This window comes from Suricata suricatta, chromosome 1 (genome assembly GCF_006229205.1).
Source record: "Suricata suricatta isolate VVHF042 chromosome 1, meerkat_22Aug2017_6uvM2_HiC, whole genome shotgun sequence".
Lineage (NCBI taxonomy): Eukaryota > Metazoa > Chordata > Mammalia > Carnivora > Herpestidae > Suricata > Suricata suricatta.
In genome coordinates, this window is record NC_043700.1 from 152187372 (window position 1) to 152201041 (window position 13670).

At 35.8% G+C, this 13670-nt stretch overlaps 1 protein-coding gene and 2 pseudogenes across 1 annotated transcript in view; 2 read left to right on the forward strand and 1 right to left on the reverse strand.

The window, feature by feature from the left end:
- Window positions 1-903, forward strand: part of KDR (kinase insert domain receptor) — an 80828-nt gene extending 79925 nt beyond the window's left edge. The window contains exon 31 of the mRNA XM_029945687.1: window positions 885-903. The gene's annotated coding sequence lies outside the window, so the exon portion shown is untranslated. The remainder of the gene's footprint in view (window positions 1-884) is intronic.
- LOC115302039 overlaps window positions 1-12139 on the reverse strand; it is a 34100-nt pseudogene extending 21961 nt beyond the window's left edge.
- Window positions 939-1037, forward strand: LOC115303553 (annotated as a pseudogene).
- Window positions 12140-13670: the final 1531 nt, after the last annotated feature.

Below are 13670 nucleotides of genomic sequence, written 5' to 3' on the forward strand. Positions count from 1 at the left end.
GAGATGAGCAAGGCATAAGCCCTGCACTCAGTAAGTGCATCCTCTAGCAGGGGAGATAAACACAGGATAAAAGGCTCTAGGAGGGCTGAATGAATACAATAATGGAAAGACAGTTACTTTTGAGTCTGAATTTGAGTCAGGATGTTGTCAGGCAAGGAGGGAGGCATTTTGGTTGGAGCTTGAAGGATAAGCAGGAATAGTTTCAAGGGAGATCTTCTACCCTGCATTGAGGCGGTCACCCTGTATTCAAATCAGCTGAGAGCTTTAAGAACACACCCCATTTTTAACTAATTGGATGAAATTGATCTGAGTATAGACTGGACACTATCACTGAGCAGCCAGGATAGACAACCAGAAAAATTCCACCAGCTTTGGAATTAGACAGCTCTGTTCTAGCACACTGGTGATCTTGGGCAAGGCCCACTGGGGAGTGGAGCAGCATTGAGTCTTCCACAACTTCACTGTTTATTTCCTCCTACTTCTACCCACACCTGTGAAGAAACTCTGCCATGGGAGAGTCCCTCTTTGACAAACTTTCCTTGACAGAAAGACCCTTGATTGGGAATCAGGAAATCTTGGCTCCATCCCAGCTCTGCCACCGAGGTGCTGCATGGGTGTGCTGAGTCACATAAGGAAAGAAAACAAAGACACTTAGAATTACTATTTGCAAGACTCTGTGCTAGGTACCCAAGGCATCTCTAGGTCTCAACTTCCCCATTTGTTTAGGTTTTTAGATCCATATCTCTAGGTCATGAAGTCTATTTAATAGGCCATAACCAGAATTATTTTAAAAGAAAGATATAAAACATAGTGGGAAAATATAGAGTATGGCAAGTATTGTGAAGTAAAATTGCATTTCAGTTATTTATGCATGTGTTTACCAGGTCAAGATGCAAAATATGTCTCGTGTGTGGGTTGGAAGTTAAGAAGTTTGAGAGTGCTTGCTTCAGCAGCAATATACTAAAGCTGAAATGAGAAGATTAGCACGGTTTCTCCACTAGGACGCCATGCGAATTCATGAAGCATTCCATATTTTTTTTATGTTATGTGATTTTTTTTTACCACATTAAAAACAATGTTTGAGAAATCTGGGGTTAGATGTTCTCTACGACACCTCCCTTCTACGCTATAGCCCGTGACTACTCTAGCCTACTGAGAACTCTCTTTCCCACGACCTCCTTTTACTTACTATCATGTAGTTCTGGCCTATCATTTCTTCTTTAAAGAGGGAGACAGTGTAATTTAGTGGTTAAAAGCACCCTTATGAGTTAGCTAAGTCTGTGTTTGAACTGAATTGCTTCATTTATTAGTTGAACGACCTAGAAAATGTACTCAACCTTTCTTTCCTTTGGGTTTCTCATATGGATGATAACACCAAGGACAGATGATGGTTATAAGATTAAATAAGAGAGTGTAGGTAAAACTCTTAGAGCAAATCACCTTGTTCACAGAAAGTGCTTCAGTGTACTTCAACCATCTGAATTCCTGTCCCACTCAGATTTTAAGGCACAATCTATAATTTAGTGCCTGGCACATACAAAATTATAAATACTTTATGCTTATCTGATTGAAAAAACAAGGATTTCAGCCTCAAGCAGACCCTGTGGTGGAGAGCAGCAATTCTCTGTTGGCATGCCGCGTTACCATACAGGTCTTGGGAGGAGAGGCAGCGCATTCTCTGTGTCCTCTGCCTACGCTTCCCTTCAGCTTTTCCTCTGATATGGTCAGCTGGTCCTGGGAAGATCAAGCAGAAGGAGGCAGATCCTGGATATGATTTGTTTCAAGGTTCAAAACAGCCATGACATTTCAGTGCCATCGAAATTAACAGATAGATGGAAATTCAGGATCTACTGTATCACAGACCGGGCATCCACCTGAGAAGGTTTCAGAAAGAAGTACAGGAAAAAGAGATGAGAAAGAGCTGGTGGTCCAAACATTGAGAAACTAGGTATAAGATTCAGATATACCAGAATAAATGGCCATCATCAAACAATCAACAAATAAGGAACTCATTAGGTCCTAATTGCCTCAGAAATAGGCTGGGAACCAAGGCATTGTCTTGTAAATGATTCATTTCAGAAAATGCCCACTAATCCATTACTAGGACTTCTGTGTAATAGTTTCCCCAGATTTGTAGGTGGTGATCCTGTAAATTGGATCATTGATTCTAGAATAGATAAGTAGTACCACTGGTAACCTAATCTACTTACTCCAAGTAGCTACAAAGAAATTAGCTGCCCTTAGTATAAGCCAGCTCATTATCGAAGAGTGAAAAGGAACCCATTCATCACGGCAGTCTCACACCATCCCAGTCTCCCCGGAGCATTCAGCTATGCTGAGAAGATGTTGATGGAGAAGGGAATAATGACCCAGGAATAGATATATGGGAACGGAGCAGGAGGTGATGAGGAGGACTGAGGGAAGCCTTATGAGATTACACAGGGGAAAAATGGGCCTTAAAATCATAAGCCCAAAGTACAGTATTATGAGGACTGTATAAATAGTATTACAAAGAATAAGACAGTTGAAAGTAACCCTCGATGTGCGTGTGGTTTTTATCTAGAAGAAAAATTTGATTTGAAACTAGTGAAAAAGGAAAGAAAATGTATGTGAATCATGTAGCCCCACCTAAAAATATGTTACTCACACAATGGTTTTTCAGGAAAGAAAAGGCAAGGATGCCTGGAAATAGCTGCATCTAATCAGCCCCCATCCCAAGCAATCAACTGAAGTCCAGGAAATTCCATATGTAACCAGAAGAATAGACATCCTGGAGCATTTTGCCACAGTTAAGATTAGCGGAAACAGACCCCCATCAGCCCTAGTAACAAAAAAGAGCTAAAGGTGAAGAAACTGCTGCAGATCCCTGTGCCTCCCTTCTGGGAAGGTGGTGGCCTCGAGGGGGCAGGGATGGGACAGAGGCCATTCCTAGGGGCTGCACCAACAGCCCTTTGCTCTGAGACCACCGCTTCGACAGCAGGGCACCGTGCTGTAGTTCTCTGGAGAAAATAATAAAAAGCAGCTAGGGCTCAGCTTATCCTCCTGATTTATTCTAACAATCCTTAAAAACATTTGTTAACATAGCAATGATTTATGATAAGCACTTTTTGGGTCTTGTTCAAGAAATCATTCTCTCCCTAAAGGTCATAAAGGCCATTCTGCCATTTTTTTCTTCTAAAAAATTTCAAGTTTTTCCTTTCACAATGAATTCCTCCTTCCTTATGGAGATGAAAGACACAAAAAGCACGGGCTAAAAAGGTAAAGATGCATAAGTTTCACTTCATTAAAATTAATAACATTTGCTTACTGAAAACATCATATAGAAAGTAAAAAGATCAGCCACAAACTCTGAAAAAATCTTGACATCACATCTGACAATGAAATAGGATCCAGAATATACAATGGATGCTTGCAACCTATCAAAAAAAATCCAGAGAACATGATGTAATTCACAAAAATAAATATAGATGATAATTCAAGGTACTAAAAGATTCTCTACTTCGTTAGTAATCAGGGAAATAAAAATTAAAATCATAGTAAGATATCATTTTAAATCCACTAGATGGACAAAGAATTATGAAGTCTGATAATACTAAATGTTGGCAAATATATGGAAAAATATAATCTTATACACTACTAGTGAGACTGTAAAATAGCACAATTTCATTGGAAAAAAACTTGGCCTGTCTAGCACAGGTAATGATGACATTTCTGTGGCTCAACAGTTCCACTCCGGATATGTAGCCTTGAGAAACTCTTGCATGTGTGCACTAGGAGACATATATAAGACTGTCAATACTGGGGTGCCTCGGTGGCTCACTTGGTTAAGCCTCTAACTTTGGCTCAGGTGAGATCTCACATTCATGGGTTTGAGCCCCGGGTCAGGCTCTGTGCTGACAGCTCAGAGCCTGGAGCCTGCTTCCAGTTCTGTGTCTCCTTCTCTCTCTGCCCCTCCCCCTCTCATACTTTGTCTCTCTCTGTATCAAAAATAAAACAAACAAACAAACAAACAAACAAAAAGACTGTTAATAAAAGCACTGTCCATATTTTCAAAAATAAGCAGAACTGAGCAAATATTGTTTGGGGAAAACTACAGTGCAGTCAACTGTTTTTTTAAAAACAAGGGTATGATAGAGACTCCTGGGTGGCTCAGTTGGTTAAGCATCTGCCTCTGGATTTGGGCTCAGGTCATGATCTCACAGTTCATAGTGTGATCAAGTCATTCGTGTTGTCTCTGGGCTGACAGCATGGAGTCTGCTTGGGATTCTCTCCCTCTCTCTCTCTGCCCCTCCCCCCCATTCACACTCTCTCATATTCTCTCTCTCTCAAAATAAATATATATTTTTAAAAATAAAAAGCAAGGATATGATAAACACAAAATTCAGGGAAGTGGTTATGTTTGAGGAGAAGGCAGGAGAATGGAAATTGGGGAAGGGAATACAACTAACTTCAATTATGTCGTCAATGTAGGGATCTTGTATTGGCCATTGGGCTTATGTGTATTGCACATATTCCATTGTAGCCACCGAATATTACATAATAAATTGCTTTTAATTTGTAAAAAAAAAATGGGTGAACAAAGAACAAAAGTTTCTACTGGCTCAGTGCCAAGAAAAATGAGATCTTGGTAACATCAGTCTCACTAAAATACAGGAGGAAGGGTCATTTGGAAAGTGGTGGATTGATCTCTGTCAGGGAGGGTCTGCATAATGTATGTGCCCCTGGAGGTCCTCCCAGAACATGGGCAGGTGGGCTTGTGACCAGGGACTTTGCCCAGGCTTATACCCTATTATTCAGGTTGGCAAGTGGCCCGAGTGGACAAGTGGTCATCAGTTATGGAAAAGACATGCCACTTAGCAGATTAATATCATATGTAGTAAGATCTATTTTGGATAATTTTCTATGCAGAACACTGAGGGCTGTTCTGGGGCAAGGCCTTTTGATCCACTATTGCGTATAATCTACTTTTCACCTTGATTGCATAAATTTGACATTGAACTAAGGCTGTGTCTTTCCATAGTTATTATTTTGAATTGTTATTCTGAAGACTCAATACTTGGGGCTTGGTGCTGTTGGACTTTGCAACCGCAAAACTACTCATATAACTGCAACCCTTTTTGGTTGCTGTTTGTATCTTTATATATTTGGGTCTTACTCATTCCCATAGAAGGATTGTAAAGTCAACCAGATGGTGGAATTTTCTAAAGCTATATTTTGTTCATCATTGATATCAAAACTTGACAAAATAAGTGCTCAATGGATTTTTTTAAATAGGTTTTTTATTTTGACAAAATACAAAGTTCATAGGAAGTTCAAAAAATAATATAGAGAAAACTCAGATACCCTTCACTCAGTTCCCCCCAGGGATTATACCTTACATAACTATGGAACAATGTCAAAACTAGGAAACTGACATTGCTGCAATGTGTGTGGACAGTCAGATGTCATTTATCAAAAGTGTAGATTCTTATAACCACCACCCCGTCAAGATGCAGACCTGTTGCCTCATCCCAAAGATCTCCCTTTGTAGTCCTACCCAGCCCCTACCCACTGTTCCTAACCCTTGGCAGTGGCTAATCTGCTTTGTATTTTCATAATTTTGTCATTTTTAGAAGGTTATATAAATGGAATTATTTGGTAGATCACCTTTTGAGATTGGCTTTTTTCATTTAGCAAAGTGCCCTTGACCAGAAAGTCAGGTCATGTTTTTTAATCTACTCTACCAACCTCTGTCTTTATTTGGTATATTCAGACCACTTACATTTGATGTAATTATTGACTTGAGGCTTAAGTTATGTTTTTTTAATTTAAAATTTTATGTTTTTATTCTATTTTCTTTCTGTTGTTCAGATTGTAATTGTTCTATCCTTAAGCACTAATTCTTTCATCTGTCCTCTCTTCTGTCATTGAGCCCATCCAATGAGTTTTTATTTACTTTATTCATTTTTATTTTATTTTATTTTATTTTATTTTATTTTATTTTATTTTATTTTAAGAGAGAGAGCTAGTGAAATCATGAATGGGGGGAGGGGTACAGAGAGAGACACAGAGAGAGAGAGAGAGAAAGAGAGAGAGAGAATCTCAAGCAAGCTCAATGCTCAGCATGGAGTCCAACACATAACCCTAGGACCAAGACCTGAGCCAAAATCAAGAGCTGGACACTTCACTAACTGAGCCACCCAGGCACCCCATCCAATGAATTTTTAAATTTAGATTATTATTTTCTTTAGTTTTAAATTTGTATTTGATTCTTCTTTCTATTTTCTATTTCTTTACTGTGACTTTGTATTTTTCATTTGTTTCTGGTATGTTTGTAATTGCTTGTTGAAGCATTTTTGTGATACCGCTTTAAAATCCTTGTCAGAGAAAGTCAACAATTATATCATTTCTGTGTTGGCATCTGCTGTTTGTATTTTCTCATTCAAGTCGAGATTTCCCTGCTACCCCCACCCTGGTTTTTAGTATATTAAGGAGGGGTTTTTTTTATTGTATCTTGGATATTTTGAATATTATGTTTTCAGACTTAATATTATTTAAACTGTCTCTTTTAGCAGGCTGCCTCTGATATAGCGCTAGTAGAAGAAAGTGGGCACAGTCTCACTGCCATCTGGTGGAAAGAAGACCAGGTTTTCCCCTTGGTAACCTGGGGACACCAAGGAGCATGGTATTTCATTACTACTTGGTAAAGGTAGGAGATCAGACTCCTCACCATGTCCCCACTGGTGCAAGTCGGCTGGGAGGGGAAGGGGCACCTTGATACTGTTCCACTTGGCCTTTGATAATGGTGGTGAGACCACAGTTTTTTCCAAGGTGTTTCCCTCGAGTACAGTAGATATTGTCTAAACATTTACTATCTTGTTAGGTTGTCCCTTTCCTGGTCCTTTGTAGAGAGAACAGACCTTGGGAGGACATTTTTTGTCTGTGCCCACTGGCACTTCCTGGTTGTCAGCTTCTCCAGCATCCAGTCTGGGATAAAGAAGAAAAAGAAAACCCAGGGAATTTATCCCTGTGTCATTCCTTGGGTCACGAGGTCCTTGGACAGTCTACCTTTTCTCTAAAGTTCAGACCTTCTTATATTTCTTTTCTATATAATGTTCAGTGGTTTTAACTCTATTTAGTGGGAACAACAGAGAGATGTGTGTCTATTCCATTTTGTCTTAGAACTAGAAAAAGTGAATAGGTTTTAATTGAATGGATTGGTGAATCTCTGCCTTCTTTTCTATTTCCCAATGTTCATAGAATGGGGAAAGGTATATATGCATACTAGAATACATACTAGTTTGGAAGAAGCAGAGGGTCACCTTTATAGACATGGTAAAGAAGTTGATAGAAAATCCCTTTCTTCATCCAGAGACAAAAAGGCCACATATTATTTTTGTTTGTCTCTTTCTTTAAACCATCCAACAACAACAACAACAAAGGATTACAGCAGCTGGATCTGTGTTAAGAAGTCCTGTATCATTATAATTCCTGATTCCCTGTATGTAATTGTCATATGACACAAAGAGCACGGCAGTTTTTTTAGTCACTAGGGATACAGCAGAGGGTATGACTTGGTATTTTGGTATTTGGCAATAATATGATGTGGTGGGGTCTTCATTTATCATAATAGATACCCAGTGGGCTTTTTAAATCTGAAAACTTCTTCCTTTAGTTCTGTTAACTTTCTTATTTTGTTTATTTTGTAATTTCTTTCCATCTATTTCCTCTGTTTGTTCTTCTATTTGTAGGATATTGAACCTACTTTTTGATTCTCTATTTCTTACTCTGTTGATTCTTCAGTTTTCTAATCTTTGCTTATCTTCTCTTTCATATTTTAGATCTTTATGTCTTTGGAAATATTTTTCCCAATTTTGTTTCCAGATATTTCATTAATTTTTTTATTTCTGCTATCTTACTTTTAATTTCTAAGATTTATTTCCTATCTTATACTATGTTTGTCTGATTTTGGTATCAGGTTATAATAGTTTCATGAAATGATGTGAGTAGTTTTCCTTTCTTTCTTGTTCTCTGAGTCTGTGCAAGATGAGCATTTTCTGTTCTCTGAATGTTTGTAGAATGTTCAAGTAAAATGTTCAAGGACTAATTTTTACTTTGTGGAGAGATTTAAAATTATTGCTTTTATTACTTTAATAAGTGTAGGATTACTTAAGTTATCTATATCTTCTGGAATTGTTTTTTTCCTTTAAATTTGTTCATTTTATCTATATTTTCAAATTTACTTGTTATTGATATTCACTGTTTTCCTGTCAATCTATTCTGCATCAGTAATTATATTCACTTTATTATTTTAAACATTGTTAATTAATTCCTTTTTTCCTCTTCTCAGTTTAGTCACAAATTTGTTGATTTATTAGTGTTTCAAAGAGTCAACTTTTGCTTTGATAATATTCCATTATTTAATTAACTTAAGCTTGTATATTTACTACTTCTTGCTTTCCACTTTACATATTTTCTGTTTTTCTATTACTAGATTCCTAGGTTACATACTTAGGTTGTTAACTTTTCAGTCTTTCTATTTTAGAAAAACATTTAAGTTTCCAAATTTCCCTCTAAGTATTGCTGTGGCTACATCACACATGTTTCATTATCTTTTCATTCTAAGTGCTTAACATTTTTCCTTATAATGTTTTTGACTAAAGTTATTTAGGAGCATGGTTTTAAATTTCAAAAACAAAAGAGATTTGGTAGTATTATTGTTATTAGTTTCTGACATAATTGTATTTTAGTCAGATAACTGCTTTATATAAATTCTGGTTCCTTGAAATTTATTGAGACTTATTTTATGATCTTACACATGAAATATACATTTTCATATGTATTCTGTGTATGTATGAAAATAATGTCAATTTTCTAAAATTTCTATGTATTGTTCTACACAGGTCCATTAGATCAAGCCTGTTAATTATATCACTCAAGTTCATATTTTTACTGGTTCTTTTGATTATCAGGTCTCCCACTTACTGAGAAAGATGTATTAAAATTTCTCATTATGGTGACAGTTTGTTAATTTTATAGTTACTATGTCTTGCTAATAAGTTTAATTTTTAAAAATATTATGTAGTAATTCTTTGTCTTTAATATTGTTTTGTATCTTAAAATTGATTTTCTCTGGTGTCAACTTAGCTTTTATTTAATATTTGCATAATACTATTCTTTAATTTTTTATTTCTTACATTTTGTGTCCCTAACTTTTATTTTTTGATTTTTTGATGTTTATTTATTTATTTTGAGAGAGAGAGAGAGAGAGTGTGTGTGTGTGTGTGTGTGTGTGTGCAAGTAGAGGAGGGGCAGAGAGAGAAGGAGAGAGAAGATCCCAAGCAGGATCTTTCAGAGCTTGAGCTCACAAACCATGAGATCATGACCTGAGCCAAAATCAAGAATCAAATGCTTAATTGACTGAGACACCCAGGTGCCCCTGTGTCCCTAACTTTTACTTGGGTATCTTGTAAATAACATATACGTGGATTTGTTTCTTTATCCAGTCTGACAGTCTTTGACTTTTAATTAAAGAATTTATGTATTTACACTTATTGTGACTACTGGTAGATTTGAATTTATTTTGCCATTTTTGTTGTGTTTTCTATTTATCTTTTTATATGTCCTTTCTTTTTCTATTGTGTTATTTTGGATTTAGGCTTTTTCCTTATTTAATTTTCCCTTAAATAATTGGAAATTGTATATATATATATATATATTTTAAATGATTCCCTAGAAATTATAGATTGGATTTTAATTTAGCAGTCTAAATTTAATTCATTCATCTACTCTTTTCTCAAATGATATAAACAACCTAAAATGTTTTATTTGGATTAACCCTTCCAAACTTAAGAGTATTTGCTATAATTATCCAACACTTTAATTCTTCTAGTTATTAACCTCTCAAACTACAATGTTATTTTAGATTCACCCCGTTGATTTAACATTTTCTTGTCTCATCATTTCTTCTTGCATCTCAAACTTCCATGGGGCTCATTATTCTTCTTTCTTGTGTACATCTTCTAGAAATTCCTTTTGAAAGGGTCTGTCAGTTTTCATTTTCTGAAAATATCTTGATTATTATTATTCTTGTTATTGATAGATAATTTCTATGGTAATATAATTCTTAATGGTTATTTCCTGTCTGCTTAAAAAATTCCATTATATTTAGATTTTTCATTGTGCCTATTTGGAAATTAGATGTCAATCTAACGTGTTCCTTTGTAGTAAGCTGTCTTTTTTTCCATAGCTGCTTTTAAGATTTTCTTTCTTTTTTCTTCTTTTTCATTTTGTTTTATTCTCTTTTCTTTCTTTTCCTCCATTTTTCCCTCTTCTTCCTTCCTTCCTTCCTTCCTTCCTTCCTTCCTTCCTTCCTTCCTTCCTTCCTTCCTCTGATGCTCTGTGGTATCATTACAATGTACCTATCTAGCCTTGTATTTCTTTTTATTCATTCTGCATCGGATTCATTGATTCACCTGAGGATTTCTGTCTTTTGTAAATTCATAAAAATTCTTAGTCAACATCTCCTTGAGTACTTCTACATGGTCTTCTACATTTTCTCTATTATTTATTTCTTGTACTCTGATTTGATATATATTAGATATATTAATTATAGTCTCCATGTCTTCTTGAATACACATGTCCATTTTTATTCTTTTTCTTTAAAGTTTGATAGCTTAACAATTGCAGATCTCTATTAGTCTTTTATGTAAATATATTTAAAACATTTTGACTAAGAGCATTTTAATCACAAACCAGCATATGTTACTGCAAATCCAGTTAAAATCTTGCACAATGGAACCAACAGCAGCAATAGCTGGGCCCTAAATGTATTTGGTGCACATTTATTGAAGTTTCTCAGCATCTGCAGCATTGAGTTAAGATTTTCTCATCCCCAGATTTTCCCATCCTCAGCTTCAAGCTCAGGGATGGGAATTTTTCCATTATAATGTGACATTCACCTACCAATATCTATAAATTGGACTTGAACCATAGAGTTGCAATAACATGTTTGTTTTTAGAAGAATTTTGGATTGTGTAGCTTTATTTTCAGTGACATGTATACACAGTCACATCTAATTCTTTTTGAATAACACATAACATGTCTGCAACAATGGTTGGCTCACAACTCATATAGATTCCCCACAATCCTATATCTGTGTAGAAAGTATGGAAAGACTGGAATCTATGGCAGAGTTTGCCATGACAGATGAGCTTGGCTGGCTGGCTAGATAAATTTATTCTTTCTCTGCAATGGCAATTCTTGGTTGCCAATCAGTTTTACCACTATGAAAGACATTGGATCTAGATGTGCCCAACCAACAGCTTCAGAAAAAGCTCTTGCAAGGTGTGCCAAAACCATCTTGCTGTTCCTCATTCAATTCTTACATCCTATGAACTTTCAGGGAGGCAGAGTTTGCATTTCTTCTTTGTGTGTGGACAAAAAGTCACCCAATGAATCTTTGCTAACTCAAGCTATTCATCATAGGAATATCCTCCAGTTACAGCAAGGATTTTTCTTGGCCCTTTATAATATGTAGTTACATAGTTCACTAAGTCCTTATAATTTTTAGGTTTGATATTTTCCATTGGTCCCCAAACTGTCCATCCAAGTGCAGTTATTTTGATAAGTTGTGTGACATGTAGATAATAAAAAAACAAGTTCTTGTAAATCTGCTTTGATGTCCTTCTATACTCATGTTTAAACTCTGTTTCTCCCAATGTACTGTCTTTCATTATATCAACATGAATGTCTAAGGCTCTTGGCAAATCCTTAAAGAATTCTTTGGCAAATATATGGTCCATTTCTGGAGGTATAGGTATTGAAATGAACACCCATGTTTTCATTTTGAAGTTCCAGATCTAATTTAGGTCTCTTTTCTGGATCCTTGAACTACATATGTTCTAGAGAATAAAATATTTCATTATTCATCTTATTTGCATTTAAGTTTCCAAGATCGATCAGTCAGGGCCCAGCTGTATATGCTGAGAACCCAGAGCCTTCAGAGGCCACCAAGTCCATTTCCAAATATGTTATTCATGTATTGGGAACATCTAAAATAACTTGGATGGTGGCCTGTGTATTTCATAATCTGTTCTTTCCAAATTATAATGACTACCCAATGGCACCTCTGATCAGGAGCCTCTCAGTGAAGCCCCAGAGTCATGGGCAGCAGCATTGTTCAAATGTCCACTGCTACCCTCCCCTCTCCATTTTTTAACTTCCAGTTAGTTTTTTTCAATTTCATTTTTCCTCTTCTGCTCATGGAGTAACTCTTCAGTTCTTTCTTCTAGTTCATTAATTCTCTCTTCCATTGTATCTAATGCTATATCCATCTACTGAGTTTTTAGTTTTACTAATTATGTGCTTTTATTTTCACCCAGAAGTTCTATTTAGCTCTTTTTCAAAGCTACCTGATTATATTTCATAGATTTTGTACCTTGTTATACTTCAAATTTTAAACAAAATATATCAAACCTACTTATTTTATATTTCTTAATTGATAATTCCAATAAAAGTCATTTTGTAGCTATTATTCTGTTGTTTGTTACTTCTGTTTATTCTTATTTAAATGATTTGTTTCCTCTTGTGTTTTATATTTTTATGTTTCAATGTATTCATAATTACCTGGGGAAAATACTTGAGGTTATGGTTTAAGGTATGTGTATGTACCTAGGAAAGCATTAGTAATCTTGAATTACTTTAAATTAAATTCTAAGTTAGATATTTTGGGATCATATGTGTAGTGTGAATTCTAGATTTTGGTTCTAAACCCTCATGAGAGTCACTTGTGAATAGAAATTTTAGACTCTACTCAGAATCAAGATTGAGACAAAAGAGTTTTTCTACTCTTTTTCTTTGTGGGAGAGACTTTCTTCTTTTGGTTTGCCTTTGAATTAAAGATGTCAACTTCTGGGTCCTGGCCTATTTAAGGATTTTTTTCCCCCTGTCTTCACCCTGTTGAGGTCCTAGGCATTGCATCCTTACTCCTGCTTGATTTCCATTGAAGTAAAGACTCTAGGCCACCAGGGACAAGTAAATGTCTTCAGGGTTCCATTGCTTCCAGTGGTTACCTCTGGAAACTTGTGTTTTCTTGTATTTTTAGAATTTGATGATTTCCCTTATTTTCCTGACAGCTCAGTTAAGCATTTTTAACATTTTTTAATCCAGAATTTTTAGGCATTATAAGCCAGGCGGATTCTTTATGATATTTGTTCCTCAACACTACGGGAAGTGGAAGTTTGGGCACTATTCTTAAAAACTCTAATTCACAAGGTTTCTATTATTAAGTAAGCTGAATTGAGGAATTAATACGATTCTCCTCCCACCTCAATAAAAAATCTTCTGAATACATCAGACTCAAACACCTGAGCTTTCTGGGCCAAGTTATCATTGTACCTTATTATAGCATGGCTGCTATTGTCCCAATGCAATCCTGGACAACTTCTGCCAATAGAAGACAGACTAAATATACAGAGCATTATAGGGAACAGTGTCTGATTCATGGATAAGCACCCAGCACGAGTTGAACATCAAAAACCTAATGAAATGGGTAACATTGCTTTCATTTTATCGATAAGAAACCTAAATCTCAATGATGTTAAGTAACTCATCAGAAGGACACAGAAGGAGCTGGAATGTTCTGAAAGATCATCCAGGAATATCTTCCTAGAGCAGGTCTTATTTTTTT